Here is a 19,016-nt window from a genome sequence, read left to right as displayed (position 1 = left end):
CTGTGTATCCATAATTCCAGTAGCTTGGTGGACATCCTTCCCTGTATATCCACTTGACAGCTCAAACTCATCACGTTAAACGCTTAATTCCACCTCTCGCCCCATGTTTGTTTCGCCTGCACCCTCCGTCATATTGACACAGTCAGCTCCTCCGATTGAGGTTAGAAAGTTGGGTGCCTTTCCCGTTCTCACTTCTCCCACATTGCCTTTCATAGGTTGATTTTTTCTTTTCCTTTCACCCAATGTCCTCTTCCATCCAAATGGCGTATTGGCACTAGAAGTGCTGGAGAGAAGGTTTGGAAGAAATTGTAAAACCTTTTGCTCTGGTTTCATTTCCTGCATATTTTGCCTCCGTAATCCATCTCCTATTCTAACACTCAAGTCATTTTAAGCACAGATAGGGGCAAGCAACTCCTTTCTAAGACTGTCAGTGGCTCTCATTGAATTCCAAGGGCCATCTTCCTAGCCTTGTGTTTTATTGCATCTTCTTTTTTAGCTCTCACACTCCACATATTTACGACATTGTCCAGGCCCCAGATCTATTTACAATTGATCAGGTCCTCCTCATCCTTCTAAGCTAATTCATGAGCCCTCAGTTCTGTGAAATCCTCTCCAATTATCCCATATGGAACAACATACCACTTTGGTTTCTTATGGGACTTTACTCTTCTATCACTTATTGTATACTTTGTTGCTGTAGACTGATTTATTTGCATGCTTTTCTCCCATGGAGATGATAGACTACCTCAGGGTGGAACAAATTTCGACCAGATTTCCCCCACCTTGGTGAGTCGATGACCACTTAGCACATAGGAAATACGAATCCACATTCATTGATTTAGCAGAAGTTAATGTGAACAGGTTGAAAAGTATGGAATGCTGGCTGCTTTGTTTTAACGTGGGTTCTGTCTATTTAGCATAATGTAATTATGGGTTCTGTTTTCCTTGAGGATTGGGCATGTGTGAAAATTTGAATTTTATAGGAAACTTTTTTGCCTCAGAATTTTTTGTGATTGCCATTTAGGTAGTATAATTTCCTTTTCTGTACTTTTGCGTGAAAGTTTTGGGTTAAATGTAAGGTATGGAACTTTGTGCTAAACTGTCCAGATGGTAGTTCACCAAAGCAATATCAATAATTTTCCTCCTTGTCAGTACTTTGGCTCAGAAGAGTGGGATCTCTTTGTCTGTGGTATACATAAATACCTTGGAATTTGTAGCACCTAGGGCATTCTGGAGCTGAATCCTCCTTGGGATCATAATAATTTAGTAATCTCATAGATTTGCAGACTGCTCTTCAGTTTCCAAATCTCTGTCACATATCTCATCTCTTTAAGCTCTTGCAGCATGTGGCGTAAATGGGGCAGTGCTTTATAATGGAAATAACATTCCTTGGAGTGTGCCAAAGCGTGGCTCAAAATTCCAGTTCCCATAGCCTCACCCACAGTCACTTGCTTTGTTTCCTCAACCTCTCTAAACTGCAGTTTCCTCTCTCTAAAATGTGAGAATAATAATACCTAATTTTACACACTTCCGTAGTTTTGTTGTTAAGAGGCTCCACTGAACAAATCATTTTAAACGTGCTCCATAAATCTGTAAAGATTCTCTCACATTCGGTGATAGTTTAACAAGTGAACATGGATGGTGGTGTTCTCATATTTGAATTATCAAGCTGAGGCTAAATAGTTCATGTGATTTTCTCAGTTGTAGATGAGACACATGGCCAAGTTAGGGCTCAAACCACGGCTTTCCATTCCATGGTGCACATGGCTTGTTTTTTATAATCTGTTCTCTTGTTTGCATGTTCAGTCCCATATGCCTTGTGAGGGATTATAAAAGGGTTTGCAGACGTATTCCCTCCTCAGGAGGATCTGGAGGTAGTGTAACTTTAATACAAGTCATAGGCTCCACAAATCAGTCAAAAATGTGAGAATTCTTGGGGGGAACTCTAAATGCTACATGGTTGCAGAGAGGGCAAATCAGTGTGTGCTGTGTGGATAGCAATGGCCAAAAATAGATGGTTTGAAGCAGCTACTGATCTGAGTGGAGAAGGACAGAATAGCTTGTCTGTAAGGAAGACATATCACAACAGAGTGGAATTAGAAAGGATCTTGTTTGGGGGGAACAGAAAAGCAACCAGCTTCACTGGAAGCAATTCATAGGAGGTTGAAGGAGTTGGTTGGACAGGATTTGCTGGTTGACCAGATGTTTTGAATGTAAAACCATGTACTTTAGGTTAAATTCGATAATGATTGACTAATTGTATCAGTGACCTCACATCTTCAAAACCGTGTTTTAGAAGGATGAATGTGGCCAAAATGTACAGAATTGTTCCATGATTGTAGGTCATGGTCCTGAGTAGCATTTACTCCTCCATCCTGGGGAAGTTGTTTCTCAGGACCAGCTCTGTTACTCCGGTTCCTTTGCATGTTGTTCAAAAATTCTCAACCTTGGCACGGTTAACATCTGGAGTCAGGTAATTTTTTATCATGTGAGTGCTATCTGGGCCCTGGTGGATGTTTAAGCAGCATCCCTAGCGTCACCCCCAAGAAGCCAGTACCTCTCCCCTTAATCATAACAAAATGATTCCAGACATTGCCAAATGTCCCCTGGGAATACAAAATCACTCCCATTTCAGAACCACTTACTTAGAGCAATTTAAAAAATTTACCTACTATCTTTTTTTTTTTTAGCCACGCCACGCGGCTTACAGGATCAAGCCTGGGCTCCCTGCAGTGGAGGCGTGGAGTCCTAACCACTGGACCACCAGGGGATTCCCTCTAGTATATTATGATATAAGTTAATTACAATAAAAAAGACCTGTACAGTGTTGTACAATATATTTAAAAGTTGGAAGGATTTAGATAAATTCTGCATCATTGGCTTCTCTGTAAAGTTTGAGTGTCAGGCAATTCTGGAAAACAACCAGAAGGCAGCAAAGAGCAGTTGTTTCCTGGATACTGGCTGACCTCTCCAGTTTACCATTCTTTCTGTCACCCCAGTTATCCAAAATTTACCCCCTTCACTCTTCCTCATTATTTGCTTGGTCTCTGGAAGTACTTGGGTATCCCAGTCCTAAGTACTGGTTATAAAAACATTTCAATTTATCAATAAATTTATTCAGCAGGTGTTTATTGAGCTGCAGCTAAATGATAAAGAGTATTGTAGTAAATGTAGTAAATGTCACAAAGTCTCATTGCTCACTATTCCATGAGTGGAATATTGTATGAACATGTTTTATATTACGGTACATTTTATTTTTTATTTATTTATTTTAAACACAACATATCTCTCACTTTATTTATTTCTTTTTTAAGTTCACTTAGAAGTAGTCTGGGTTTTCGGCATATAGGTCTTGACATTTTAAAATCAGATTTATCCCTAATTATTTTTTTTGAATTTATTTTATTTATTTTTTGTATACAGCAGGTTCTTATTAGTTATCTATTTTATATGTATTAGTGTATACATGTCAATCCCAATCTCCCAATTCATCCCACCACCACCACCCACACCCCCTGCCGCTTTTCCCCCTTGGGGTCCATACGTTTGTTCTCTACATCTGTGTCTCTATTTCTGCCTTGCAAACCGGTTCATCTGTACCATTTTTCTAGATTCCACATATATACATTAATATATGATATTTGTTTTTCTCTTTCTGACTTACTTCACTCTGTATGACAGTCTCTAGGTCCATGCATGTCTCTACAAATGACCCAATTTCGTTTCTTTTTATGGCTGAGTAATATTCCATTGTATATATGTGCCACATCTTCTTTATCCATTCATCTGTCGATGGGCATTTAGGTTGCTTCCATGACCTGGCTATTGTAAATAGTGCTGCAATGAACATTGGGGCGCATGTGTCTTTTTGAATTATGGTTTTCTCTGGGTATATGCCCAGTAGTGGGATTGCTGGATCATATGGTAATTCTATTTTTAGTTTTTTAAGGAACCTCCATACTGTTCTCCATAGTGGCTGTATCAATTTACATTCCCACCAACAGTGCAAGAGGGTTCCCTTTTCTCCACACCCCCTCCAGCATTTGTTGTTTGTAGATTTTCTGATGATGCCCATTCTAACCGGTGTGAGGTGATACCTCATTGTAGTTTTTATTTGCATTTCTCTAATAATTAGTGATGTTGAGCAGCTTTTCATGTGCCTCTTGGCCATCTGTATGTCTTCTTTGAAGAAATGTCTATTTAGGTCTTCTTCCCATTTTTGGATTGGGGTGTTTGTTTTTTTAATATTGAGCTGCATGAGCTGTTTATGTATATTTTGGAGATTAATCCTTTTTCCATTGATTTGTTTGCAAATATTTTCTCCCATCCTGAGGGTTGTCTTTTCGTCTTGTTTATAGTTTCCTTTGCTGTGCAAAAGCTTTGAAGTTTCATTAGGTCCCACTGCTTATTTTGTTTTTATTTCCATTACTTTAGGGGGTGGGTCAAAAAAGATCTTGCTGTGATTTATGTCAAAGAGTGTTCTTTCTATGTTTTCCTCTAAGAGTTTTATAGTGTCCGGTCTTACATTTAGGTCTTTAATCCATTGTGAGTTTATTTTTGTGTATGGTGTTAGGAAGTGTTCTAATTTCATTCTTTTACATGTAGCTGTCCAGTTTTCCCAGCACTTCTTATTGAAGAGGCTGTCTTTTCTCCATTGCATATCCTTGCCTCCTTTATCATAGATTAGTTGACCATAGGTGCATGGGTTTATCTCTGGGCTTTCTATCTTGTTCCATTGATCTATATTTCTGTTTTTGTGCCAGTACCATACTGTCTTGATTACTGTAGCTTTGTAGTATATTCTGAAGTCAGGGAGTCTGATTCCTCCAGCTCCATTATTTTCCCTCAAGATTGTTTTGGCTATTCAGGGTCTTTTAGGTCTCCATACAAATTTTAAGATTTTTTTGTTCTAGTTCTGTAAAAAATGCCATTGGTAATTTTATAGGGATTGACCTGAATCTCTAGATTGCTTTGGGTAGTATAGTCATTTTCACAGTATTGATTCTTCCAATCCAAAAACATGGTATATCTCCCCATCTGTTTGTGTCATCTTTGATTTCTTTCATCAGTGTCTTAAAGTTTTCTGAGTACAGGTCTTTTACCTCCTTAGGTAGGTTTATTCCTAGGTATTTTATTCTTTTTGTTGCAATGGTGAATGGGATTGTTTCCTTAATTTCTCTTTCTGATCTTCTGTTGTTAGTGTACAGGAATGCAAGAGATTACTGTGCATTAATTTTCTATCCTGCAACTTTACCAAATTCATTGATTAGCTCTAGTAGTTTTCTGGTGACATTTTTAGGATTCTCTATGTATAGTATCATGTCATCTGCAAACAGTGGCAGTTTTACTTCTTATTTTCTAATTTGTATTCCTTTTATTTCTTTTTCTTCTCTGATTGCCGTGACTAAGCCTTCCAAAACTATGTTGAATAAGAGTGGTGAGAGTGGACATCCTTGTCTTGTTCTTGATCTTAGAGGAAATGCTTTCAGTTTTTCACCATTGAGAATGATGTTTGCTGTGGGTTTGTCATATATGGCCTTTATTATGTTGAGGTAGGTTCCCTCTATGCCCACTTTTTGGAGAGGTTTTATCATAAATGGGTGTTGAATTTTGTCAAAAGCTTTTTCTTCATCTATTGAGAGGATCATATGGTTTTTATTCTTCAATTTGTTAATATGCTGTATCACATTGGTTGATTTGCATATATTGAAGAATCCTTGCATCCCTGGGATAAATCCCACTTGATCATGGTGTATGATCCTTTTAATGTGTTGTTGGATTCTGTTTGCTAGTATTTTGTTGAGGATTTTTGCATCTATATTCATCAGTGATATTGGTCTGTAATTTTCTTTTTTTGTAGTTTCTTTATCTGGTTTTGGTATCAGGGTGATGGTGGCCTCATAGAATGAGTTTGGGAGTGTTCCTTCCTCTGCAAATTTTTGGAAGAGTTTGAGAAGGATGGGTGTTAGCTCTTCTCTAACTGTTTGATAGAATTCACCTGTGAAACCATCTGGTCCTGGACTTTTGTTTGTTGGAAGATTTTTAAGCACAGTTTCAATTTCATTACTTGTGATTTGTCTGTTCATGTTTTCTATTTCTTCCTGGTACAGTCTTGGAAGTTTATACCTTTCTAAGAATTTGTCCATTTCTTCCAGGTTGTCCATTTTATTGGCAGAGTTGCTTTTGTTAGTCTCTTGTGATGCTTTGTATTTCTGCAGTGTCCATTGTAACTTCTCCTTTTTCATTTCTCATTTTATTTGAGTCCTCTCCCTCTTTTTTTGATGAGTCTGGCTAAAGGTTTATCAATTTTGTTTATCTTCTCAAGGAACCAGCTTTTAGTTTTATTGATCTTTGCTGTTGTTTTCTTCGTTTCTATTTCATTTACTTCTGCTCTGATCTTTATGATTCCTTTCCTTTTATTAACTCTGGGTTTTGTTTGTTCTTCTTCCTCTAGCTCCCTTAGGGGTAAAGTTAGGTTGTTTATTTGAGATGTTTGTTGTTTCTTGAGGTAGGATTGTATTGCTATAAACTTCCCTTTTAGAATTGCTTTTGCTGCATCCCATAGGTTTTGGATCATTGTGTTTTCATTGTCATTTGTATCTAGGTATTTTTTGATTTCCTCTTTGATTTCTGCATTGATCTCTTGGTTATTTAGTAATATATTGTTTAGCCTCCATGTGTTTGTGTTTTTTACATTTTTTCCCATGTAATTTATTTCTAATCTCACAGCATTGTGGTCAGAAAAGATGCTTGATACAATTTCAGTTTTCTTAAATTTACCAAGGCTTGATTCATGACTCAAGATGTGATCTATCCTGGAGAGTGTTCCGTGTTCACTTGACAAGAAAGTGTAATCTGCTGTTTTTGGATGGAATGTCCTATAAATATCAATTAAATCTGTCTTGTCTATTGTGTCATTTAGAGCTTGTGTTTCCTTATTAGTTTTCTGTCTGGATGATCTGTCCATTTAACAAGTGAGGTGTTAAAGTACCCCACTATTATTGTGTTACTGTCAGTTTCCTCTTTTATAGCTGTTAGCATTTGCCTTATGTATTGAGGTGCTGCTATGTTGGGTGCATATATATTTATAATTGTTATATCTTCTTCTTCGATTGATCCCTTGATCATTATGTAGTGTCCTTCCTTGTCTCTTGTAACATTCTTTATTTTAAAGTCTATTTTTTCTGGTATGAGTATTGCTACTCCAGCTTTCTTTTGATTTCCATTTGCATGGAATAGCTTTTTCCATCCCCTCACTTTCAGTCTGTATGTGTCCCTATGTCTGAAGTGGGTCTCTTGTAGACAGCATATATATAGGTCTTGTTTTTGTATCCATTCAGTGAGCCTGTGTCTTTTGGTTGGAGCATTTAAACCATTCACATTTAAGGGAATTATCAGTGTGTATCTTCCTATTACCATTTTGTTAATTGTTTTGGGTTTGTTTTTGTAGGTCCCTTTCTTCTGTTGTTTTTCCTACTTAGAGGATTTTCTTTAGCATTTGTTGTAGAGCTTGTTTGGTGGTGCTGAATTCTCTTAGCTTTTGCTTTTCTGTAGAGTTCTTGATGTCTCCATGGAACCTGAATGAGATCCTTGCCAGGTAGAGTAATCTTGGTTGTAGGTTCTTCCCTTTCATCACTTTAAATATATCGTGTCACTCTCTTCTGGCTTGTAGAGTTTCTGCTGAGAAATCAGCTGTTAACCTTATGGGAGTTCCCTTGTATGTTATTTGTTGTTTTTCCCTTGTTGCTTTTAATCATATTTCTTTGTCTTTAATTTTTGCCAATTTGATTACTGTGTGTCTCGGCGTGTTTCTCCTTGGGTTTATCCTGCCTGGGACTCTCTGCACTTCCTGGACTTGGGTGGCTATTTCATTTCCCATGTTAGGGAAGTTTTTGACTATAATCTCTTCACATATTTTCTCGGGTCCTTTCTCTCTCTCTTCTCCTTCTGGGACCTCTACAATGTTAATGTAGTCCCAAAGGTCTCTTAGGCTCTCTTCATTTCCTTCCATTCTTTTTTCTTTATTCTGTTCTGTGGCAGTGAATTCCACCATTCTGTCTTCCAGGTCACTTATCCGTTCTTCTGCCTCAGTTATTCTGCTATTCTTTCCTTCTAGTGTGTTTTTCATTTCAGTTATTGTATTGTTCATCTCTGTTTGTTTGTTCTTTAATTCTTCTAGGTGTTTGTTCTTTAATTCTTCTAAGTCTTTGTTAAACATTTCTTGCATCTTCTTGATTTTTGCCTCCATTCTTATTCCGAGGTCCTGGATCATCTTCACGATCATTAGTCTGAATTCTTTTTCTGGAATGTTGCCTATCTCCACTTCATTAAGTTGTTTTTCTGGGGTTTTATCTTGTTCCTTCATCTGGTACATAGCCCTCTGCCTTTTCATCTTGTCTATCTTTCTGTGAACGTAGTTTTTGTTCCACAGCCTGCAGGATTGTAGTTCTTCTTGCTTCTGCTGTCTGCTCTCTGGTGGATGAGGCTATCTAAGAGGCTTGTGCAAGTTTCCTGATGGGAGGGACTGGTGGTGGGTAGAGCTGGCTGTTGCTCTGGTGGGCAGAGCTCAGTAAAACTTTAATCCGCTTGTCTGCTGATGGGGGGGGCTGGGTTCCCTCCCTGTTGGTTATTTGGCCTGAGGCAACCCAACACTGGAGCCTACCTGGGCTCTTTGGTGGGGCTAATGGCGGACTCTGGGAGGGCTCATGCCAAGGAGTACTTCCCAGAACTTCTGCTGCCAGTGTCCTTGTCCTCACGGTGAGACACAGCCGCCCCCTGCCTCTGCAGCAGACCCTCCAACACTAGCAGGTAGGTCTGGTTCAGTCTCCTATGGGGTCACTGCTCTTTCCCCTGGGTCCCGATGTGCACACTACTTTGTGTGTGCCCTCCAAGAGTGTCTTTGTTTCCCCCAGACCTTTCGAAGTCCTGCAATCAAATCCCAGTAGCCTTCAAAGTCTGATTCTCTGGGAATTCCTCCTCCCATTTCCTGACCCCCAGGTTGGGAAGCCTGACATGTAGCTTAGAACTTCACTCCAGTGGTGGACTTCTGTGGTATAATTATTCTCCATTTTGGGGGTCACCCACCCAGCGGTTACGGGATTGGATTTTATTGTGATTGCGCCCCTCCTCCTGTTTCACTGTGGCTTCTCCTTTGTCTTTGGATGTGGGGTATCTTTTTTGGTGAGTTCCAGTGTCTTCCTGTCGATGATTATTCAGCAGTTAGTTGTGATTCTGTTGCTCTCACAAGAGGGAGGGAGCACTCGTCCTTTTACTCCACCATCTTGAACCAATCTCTATTACTGTACATTTAAAAAATATAAATTTAATATACAATTATCATCTGAGCAAGTGATATTGTGAATGTATCTTTCTAGATTAAGTAAAAAAAAAATTGATAGCTACATTCCAAATGATGATCAATGTGATTAGCTTGCTCAACCTTTTTTTTTTTTTTTAAGTTTCTCTGAAATGTAAAGTTTCTCTTCATTGGGCTTGAAGCAGTAGCCTAGGAGGAAATGATTTCAAACAGTTGATCAGCCTAAAACTTGAAAGCCTAAACCACTTGCTAAAATACTAACTTTGATTACTGTTTTTGTTTGTTTGTTTTTGTAGTTTGACACAGTATGTGATCATGGCCCTTAGAGTTGCAGTTGTTTGCTTGTAGTATTATTTCTCTTCTACTCCCTTCACACATGGAAGAGAGTTTTGCGACTACCTTTCTTTGGCAGTACTTTTTTATTATTATTACTTGGAGAAATAGAAAGTGTTTCCTTCTTGTTCAAAGTGTGAGAGAAAAGGCTGTCATTTTTTTCCTCTTCAGCTTTTGTTGAAATCATTTTACCTGGCCAGTAGCACCATAAAGAAACAGACCTTTGGAAAATTTATCCTGCAAAGATTTACTCAAATGTTTACATCTAGGCTGTTCTTGTCAGGTAGTTTTCACAGAGGATTACTAAAAGAAAATGTTGGCTGTCATTAGTAGCATTTTGAGATGTATCTTTAGGTGCTACTGATTAGTGGTGACTGGAAATGAGGCAAGCATGCAATTAAAATAGAACTTTAAATGAATTGCATATACCAATGCTAGACTTGACAGATGGAGATTCTGGGTTAACAAGAAGACAAGTGCATTACGTATTGCTGTTGTTAGCATTTCAGAAATATGCCCACTTTTGTAAATGATATCTAGTTTTTATAAGGCATTTATTCCACAAGTTGTCAGGAATATGGTTATTTGGAATCATGGACATCACAAAGGACTGACTTTTTTAATGCACTCATGCATGTCCCTAGTTGTGAAAATGCAACTGTACACATGTAATATCTTGTTTTCATAATTCACATTTTCAGCAATGACAGAAAGCAAGAATTACATAATTATTCTGAGACATTTTTAGCCACATTGCACTGAACACTTTTTATATGGAATAAATGCTTGTTGGATGTTTCCCGAGTGAAATGACAGAGACTTAACTTGTCAGTAGCTGAGCCTCTGTCCGTGAAAAATCCCCAGGTCTTGTGGTGCGGTCCTGCTCCGTTGTAGGCCACTTCTTCAAATGAAAAAAATTGCAAGGTATTTGAAAGAATGTCAGTTATTCATTTCAAGTAGTCTTGAGAAGGAGTTAAGTCTAAGCATATTTATTAAATGACCAGTAAAGTTTTTTGACTAGGAGCCAATGTCTTGCAACAAATTAGGATAGCTCTGTGGGTAAGGCATTGGATGTACCTTTAGGAAACAAAACTCACTCTTTAGGGAGCTCATGAAATATGTAAGGTAGACAAGTTTTAAACTATTTCATTGCTATTAGAAAAATGGTATTCTTTTAGAATTGTTATATTGGTGAAAAATTGTACATCTGTTTTAGAACATGCTTGGAAGAGGTGAACACTAATAGACTTGGGACACGCTTATATAGGTCTTGGAAAAGCATCATTGACGAGCTCAAGTTTTTTAATTTAAAATAACTAAAAATGAATTGTTCATATGCAACATTTAAAGGATATCAAATCTAGAATATTCTCACAAGAAGTAGACTGATTCTTAAATGATACTTACATGAACCAAGAAAGAGCCATTACAGACTCTGTTTTCATCAAATTCTACAGCAGTTCTTTTTTTCCCCCAGCTTTATTGAGATATAAGTGACATATATAACATTGTGTAAGTTTAAAGTGTACAGTGTGATGATTTGATACACATATATATTGGGAAATGTTTACCACAATAAGGCAGTTCTTTTTAAAGTTTAGTGTAAGCACCAAGATTTTCAGGGGAACTTGCTAAAAGAGATTCTTGGCTCCCAATCCCAGAGATCTGACTCTGTACATCTAGTGCATTTCCCATGAACTCCAAGGTGATGCTCATATTATTGGTCCTTTATCACACTTTGAGAGCAGTGCTGTGACAGACTGACAGTTGATACAGTCAGTAGTTTGTTTTCATATATGCATTTTTGATTGAAAAATAAAGCAATGGATTTTTGCAAAGTAAATTTCACATAGAGTCTTCCAGTTCATCTTTAAACTGTATTTTAAAACAGGGAGGGTACTAGAGAGTAAAGTGAAAATATAGTACGGGTGTATGTTCTGAATTCTACATTATATATGTCTGAAATTTAACTGAGAATTTTGATATCAACTGGAAAATTTATCAATAATGAAAGATAGATAGAATAATCATGAGCTTATGGGAGCCAGGGTATGCCAATATTTAGAAAACTGTCATTTAACTATATGAGATGATTAATTTGTACTAATTAAAATTTGCATTAAAATATAATTTTGAGAATCAAATATCCATTCATATGAATGTAAGATTTTAATTTCAATCACGAGGCTTGGCTGTTATCTCTTATTACAATATATTATATAGATAGTATATATAGTACTATATTTTAAGTGTTATAATTATATATTATATATAGTAGTATGTATATAAAACCTACATTTACATGTATATATACTTTGTTCATTCAATAATATATTTATTATTACAATTGTTACTGAACAGTGGATCCTGGCTCTTATCTTTGATTTATTAAATCATATGTGTAAATTATATATATGTATTCAAACTTTATTCTGAAGCTCTTATGGCAGAGTCTCATATTCAGGTTTATTCAATCCATTTTAATAGAGTAATTAAACTGGACAAATGTGAATGCTGCTGGATTCACTGAGATAAACACATAAGTTAACAGTAATGGGTGTGATATATATAAACATATATATATATACACACATATACATATATTTAATGCAATACTTCAGTCACTTACAGAAGAATATTCAAAAAATAGCCCTATGTTGTCCATTTAAAAGCAAGTTATTGTTAAAGCAGATGAGAAAAGAATCCATCTGTAACCACAACCTTTAGAAAATATTTTTTACTGAATAAAAGTAAATATCCACACTGCTGTGCCTGACAGGGGATATAACTGCTTCTCCTCCGTGTCGCCTCCAGACCGTGCGGCTCTCTTTTCTCGATTGTGTGGAAACATATGTCTTTCTGTCCCTGCTCGGTCGTGACGCTCTTCCTCATATTCCTGTGATACACAGAGTTCAGATGAGCTGCTGATTCATTGTGTTTCCCGAAGTCACTAGGGAAAGTAGGCCCTGAAAAGCCAGGGGTGCACACAGGTGGGCTCTTTCCTTTTGGGCTTTGTTTCTTTCCCGTGTTCACTGATTGGTTTTCCCTGTTCATCTCTCCCAGTGCCTGGAGCCCTGCAAGGTGTCCTGGGACCTGCGGAAGCAGCAGTGCCAGAGCTTCTGTGAGGTAAGAGGCCCCGTACACAGCCACGGACACTCGGGACACAGTTGCAGGCTGACCACGTGCCAGTGGGTCCTTGGAATGGGAGGGCATCATGTTCTTCTGTGGCTGGGGAAGTTCACTCTCCTTCAGGTGTGTGTGTGTGTGTGTGTGTGTGTGTGCGTGTGTAAATTCACATTAAAAACATTCTCGAGACTTCTTAAAACCTAGCCACCCACTGCTTCCGTTATTCATCAGACAGTAAAAGTTTTTTTTATCATATTGAAGAAAGGTACAAGCTGTTGCCATCCTCCCACCTCACATTATGGCTCTCCTGTGGGTGATTCTCGGCATGCTGATTCTCATGCCTTTTGGAGGAAGCCACGATTTTATTAGTGGTGGGGTTTCTCCGAGATTTTCACCTGACTCTTCACCCCCTGGGCTGCCCATACTCTGGGCTGAGGCTTGCCCACGTTTTCCCGTATGGAGGGCGCCTTACTTTCCCCGCGCTCTCAGGTAGAAGAGAGGGCGTTGCTGTCCCAGACAACCACGGTCTAGAGTCATCAGCTGGGCTGAAGCGGGGGAGGGCTGCTTTGCTGCCCGGTCTCTTCCAGGGCAAACCAGGGACCCAGGGACCTGCTGTGAAGGTTGACGGCTGATGGCACAGGGGCCGCTCAGAGGAAGAGCAGGCGGAAAGCCCACAGGGGCCGTGAGCACAAGAGTTGGAAAAGTCCACTGTGGGAACCAAAGAAACACCGTGCAGGGTGGTGGCAAGGGGACGCCGGAAGACATGCCCGTGCGGCATCAGAGGGAAACGGCGCCGCAGGGCTTCTTTGAGTGGAACTGGGGGCCGATAGGGCACTTCCGAGCTTCTCCAAACAGACACGGTGGTCTGGCCCTGCCCCCGTGCGGGAGCTGCCAAGGTGGTCCTGTTGCCTGCGTTTCACCTTGGAGGGCACACAGATTCCGTTCTGCAAACATGCCTGTGGACCTGGGGTCATAACAGCTCCATCCGTTTTTTGTTTGTTTGTTTGTTTTTAATTAATTAATTTATTTTTGGCCGCGCTGGGTCTTCACTGCTGTGCGAGGGCTTTCTCTAGTTGCAACGAGTGGGGGCTACTCTTCGTTGTGGTGCGCGGGCTTCTCACTACGGTGGCTTCTCTTGTTGCAGAGTACGAGCTCTAGGCGCGTGGGCTTCAGTAGTTGTGGCTCGTGGGCTCAGTAGTTGTGGCACACGGGCTTAGTTGCTCTGCAGCATGTGGGATCCTCCCGGACCAGGGCTCGAACCTGTGTCCCCTGCATTGGCAGGCGGATTCTTAACCACTGAGCCACCAAGGAAGCCCCAGCTCCATCAGTTTTAAGGTGCGTGAAATACATCCTCAGTCCTGATACCGTCTGACCTTCCCGATAAGCATGGAGATAAGCAGGGCACACTGTAAGTCCACAGAGCTGTGTGTGGAAGCGTGGAGGCCTGGGAAGCTGGAAATTATCAAGTCATAGGGCTCACCCACTGCAGGTGGCAAGACTGGCTCCCAACTCCATCTCTGACCCCTCTCCCCATGTCCATGTGCTGCTGTGGCTGGATTCCCCTTGGACAGTTACAGGGGCTCACTGTGTTATAGGGTTATTTTAGAAAAGTGTTTACTGTTGTTTTGGAAAACTAGAATGGAAGTGTTTCTCAACTGTTAATGTAATCAATACGTGATCTTCCTAATCTCAGTTTTATTTTGCTCCAGAAGTTTCTACTCAGCATTTTGTGACTGGCTGGAATATGGGTGATTTGCAAACTCTTACATAATGACATCTGTTGCCAGAAGTACCTGGGGGCTGAGGGTTTTACCATCAGTGAAGTCTTTGGAAGCATTCTGTAGTAGTGAACTTTAAAATGCTTCAAATAATACATAGGACTGGCAGATATTTGAAGTTACATAGCCAATTGCTCTGCTATGGACACACACAGCTAAGCGAATGATTTAGTGTCAAATCAAGTAGAAGAACTCTCGTATGTCTTTTTGTATCTTTTTCTGGATGTTGGAGATGATGCAGAGGAGTATAAATCATGGCTTCTGCCCTCCCTCAAGGGCGCTGACATATTATACTTCAGGTTTTCCAGAATATCTTCAGGCTTCTTTAGGGATCCAATCCAACCTTTTCCAGGAAACATGTTTACCTGGCATTCACATTAATGTTTCTTTATATTCCTTACCTCTTCCTGCATAAAAAATTACCCCCAAACTTAGTGGCTGAACACAACACACAGTTTCTTTGGGTCAGGAGTTTGGGCACAGCTTTAACTGCATTCTCTGCCCAGGGTCTGTCAAGTCTGTAATCAAGGTGTTGGCTGGGCTGCATTCTCATCTGGGGGCTCGACTGTAGGAGAATCTGCTTCTAAGCTCATTGCAGTTGTCGGCAGAATTCATTTCCTTGCAGTTGTAGGACTGCGGTCCTGTTTCCTTGATGACTCTTGGCTGGAGTGCACTCTTAGCTCCTAGAAGTTGCCTGTGGTCCCGCCCCATGTGGCCCCCTTCATTGGCAGGTCACAAAACAGCTATGTACTTCTTTAAGGCCAGAATCCTGATTTCCAGTCTGCTGAGACGGAATTTTATATAACACAACATAATCTCAGGCGTGACAGTGCTTCACCTTGGCCATATTCTATTGGTTAGAAGCACACACACACACACACACACATGTGATTACACCAGCACAGGTCATGACTCGGTTGGGCTCATTCTAGGCTGTGGAGGGATTCAGGTCCCTTGAGACATAGAGAAGATTGATCAGAAATGGAAACAAACAAGCAATAAACAAAACTGATGAATCTATGCAAAGACAAAGGGAGTAAGGCCATCCCTGTGTCTCCTACATTCTATAAAGTGCACTCCTACTTTATTTTGTATTCTATTCTGTACACAAACTGTACATATATAGGAACAAAAATATGCTGCTGTAGAATCTAGAGGAACAAGATGTGCCCTGCTGCTCGCTTGGTAAACACATTATCCGTTAATATCACTGACTCTGTATTGATAGTTTTACATCTGATTCCTGAGAAGGGAGATATAATTGAAACCTTTCTCCCTGAAATTCCGGATGTGATAGTGGGCTTCTGTAATTGCCGTTCTCTCTGAAATAACTGTGAGGATTTCTGAACCACATCGGTTTATTAAAATGGGACTCGTGTGTACAAATTGTGATCTGCTGTGGCAGAAAGGTTAATTGAAACTTGAAAGGTGGGGAAAACAGAGGCCAGTTAATGTGAGGAACTTTGTGGAGAGACCTCAGCCCACTGGTCCAATAACTCAAAGCCTTACTGTTCAATTTTAGTTGCTTTGATTGTTCTTATCTCTCTCTCTCTGCGTTTTTTTGCTTCTGTTTCATTTTGCAGTAAATGTCTGACTATTATGCTTAAACAGACTGAATCCTGAAAGGACTCGTCCCTGTTTCAGTATTTTTAAGGCTAGTCATTCATTGAGACAGACCCGTCCATCCCCCTGGTTATCACATTATGTATTAAGAATGCATACAAGTTCCATATTGTTAGGAACCTAAGCTTTCCCTTTGTAAGAGTTCGGACCCACAAGGACTCCATGTTTTATTCTTCTCCAACAGAAACAACTAGACTATTAGATATATTTGGCCCAGTGTGTATATTTGCAAGATGGTCTGAGCTTTATCTTCTAAGGCATGAGCTTGCAAACCACACCCCACAGAGCAAAACTGGTCTGCCTCTTGTTTTTGTAAGTAAAGTTTTATTGGAAATTGGCCAAACCAGTTTTTTTTTTAATGTATATCATGTATGGCTGCTTTTGTGTTACAACAGCAGAGTTGGGTAGTTGTGATATATCATATGGTCCACAAAGTGGAAACTTCACGGCAAGTCTGGCCCTTTACAGAAAGCGTGTTCCAACTCCTGCTCTAAGAAGGAGAACCACAGTCATAATGATATCACACAACCTACCTAACCATTCAGACTGTCATGATTTCTTAGTCTGTATTACCAGCACCAATTTCTAAACATAAAGTGTTTTCTTGGTAATTTTAGTCATAAAGTTGTGCTATGTGGAAAAGATTTTCGGGGGCATGTTAATAATAACATACCTAGAATTCATTCATGGCCTCCTCATGTATTGATCTCTTTAACTTCTCATATGATTATCTATACAGTTCTACTTTTGCTACTTTTTCAGGCTGATGGCAGAGTTAACAATGTTATTTTTTTTAATGACATAGTTAAGTATATTAGAACAGGACTCTTTCAAGACTCCTTCTCTGAATCATAAGGGATGATTTCTCATGTGTCCTTTTATGAAACGTGTTATTTTCCACGATAGAGACATAGATAGAGTGTGCTTCATTGCTTTAGTTTATTAACTAACCATTAGCCCCTTCCTCTTACTTTTGTAAAATCTTAAGAAACATGATAAATTATTATAATTTTTTGTACTAGTCATAAAATGCATGTTTTCCCATGTTTAAATGTACTTTTCTTACAACTGATGGAATCTTGAATTATAAATGAACATGTCCTTTTTCCTTGTTAACGGTATATAAAATAGTCATGTGTGTCATAGCTGTTGTTGTCTTAGTTTCTTTCTTTTTTTAAAAGATAAATTTATTTATTTATTTATTTTTGGCTGTGTTGGGTCTTCGTTGCTGTGCACGGGCTTTCTCTAGTTGCGGCGAGCGGGGGCTACTCTTCGTTGCAGTGCGCGGACTTCTCATTGCGGTGGCTTCTCTTGTTGTGGAACACAGGCTCTAGGCACGCGGGCTTCAGTAATTGTGGCTCACAGGCTCTAGAGCGCAGGCTCAGTAGTTGTGGCGCACGGGCTTGGTTGCTCCGCGGCATGTGGAATCTTCCTGGACCAGGGCTCGAACCTGTGTCCCCTGCATTGGCAGGTGGAGTCTTAACCACTGTGCCATCAGGGAAGGCCCCTGTTGTCTTAGTTTTGATGACACGTGATACATCGTCATTTATGAATGGCCTTCTTGCTGATGAAACACCTCCCATCTTTAATTCTGATGTTTTTGACTTCATAATATCCCCACCCTAGTAGGATGTCAGCTGAGATGTCAACCTTGGCCATATGAAATGTGCACTGGGGGTCATGGAAAGCTGAGACCTCACCTGCGTCAGGGGTCAGTCAGTGAGGGAAGCATCCATTGTTGATATTGAACTTGTCATTCGATCAGCCTGGATTCTCATCGATCCAGTCCTGGTCAGGATGAAATTAGGAATAAAAAAGAGGTTTTCACTCTGCCACAGATAGCATTATTGATTCATTTCTTTGTGCTTTTTTTTTTTTTAAAGAACTTGATTTGATGAAACCAAGTTTCTTTGTCAATTGCATTGTAATTAGATCTTTAACCATACCTTTTTTTTAAAAATTTATTTATTTATTTATTTATTTATTTATTTATGGCTGTGTTGGGTCTTCGTTTCTGTGCGAGGGCTCTCTCTAGTTGCGGCAAGTGGGGGCCACTCTTCATCGCAGTGCGCGGGCCTCTCACTATCGCGGCCTGTTATTGCGGAGCACAGGCTCCAGACGCGCAGGCTCAGTAGTTGTGGCTCACGGGCCCAGTTGCTCCGCGGCATGTGGGATCTTCCCAGACCAGGGCTCGAACCCGTGTCCCCTGCATTGGCAGGCAGATTCTCAACCACTGCGCCACCAGGGAAGCCCTCTTTGTGATTTTCAAGATATTTTCCCATGTTATTCCATTTGATTTCATAGCAATTCTTAGAAGTGAGGTCTGAATTTTACTAGGCGAACTTTATGGACAGTGAAACCAGCACACAAGGAGAAAATGGTTGTATTGGCCCGAGATGACATGTCCAGAGGCAGAGGAATAAGATCTAAAATCGAGGGGTCGTGCCTTCTAGTTAGGTTTCTTTCTCACTATCCTCCATCGCAGACACCTCTGTCTACCCCTGCCCCATGAATGAGCCTATCTCTTATGTAAAATTCTTGGTCCAGCCATTTGTGTGTGAACCGGCTTACTCTCAAATGAGAAGGAAGTTTCGATTATGCAGACTCATAGTTAATTAAAGGTACGTCAAGGAGTCGAAGGAAGAACAAGGCTCCTTACTGCTTGAGGGTGTCTTTGGCCGTGGGATGTTCCAGCGTGACTGGAAAGACACCTCGAAAGTAAGGTGTTCAGATGGCTCACACTCCTCGTCTTGCTGTCAGAACCTGTCCTCCGTCCCCTCCTCCACAACCCCGTGTTATGTCTTCCAATCCAGGGTATTAAGTAAGTGCATCGCTTCAGG

At 40.0% G+C, this 19,016-nt stretch overlaps 1 long non-coding RNA gene across 1 annotated transcript in view; it reads left to right on the top strand.

Moving 5' to 3' along the window:
* LOC309653927 overlaps nucleotides 1–12,776 on the top strand; it is a 111,162-nt gene extending 98,386 nt beyond the window's left edge. The window contains exon 3 of the long non-coding RNA XR_014259650.1: nucleotides 12,713–12,776. This is a non-coding gene — a long non-coding RNA (uncharacterized lncRNA). The remainder of the gene's footprint in view (nucleotides 1–12,712) is intronic.
* The last annotated feature ends 6,240 nt before the right edge of the window (nucleotides 12,777–19,016 follow it).

This window comes from Balaenoptera physalus, assembly GCF_965194825.1.
Source record: "Balaenoptera physalus genome assembly, contig: HAP1_SCAFFOLD_1478, whole genome shotgun sequence".
Taxonomy (NCBI): domain Eukaryota; kingdom Metazoa; phylum Chordata; class Mammalia; order Artiodactyla; family Balaenopteridae; genus Balaenoptera; species Balaenoptera physalus.
This window is presented reverse-complemented; position numbering and strand designations above follow the sequence as displayed.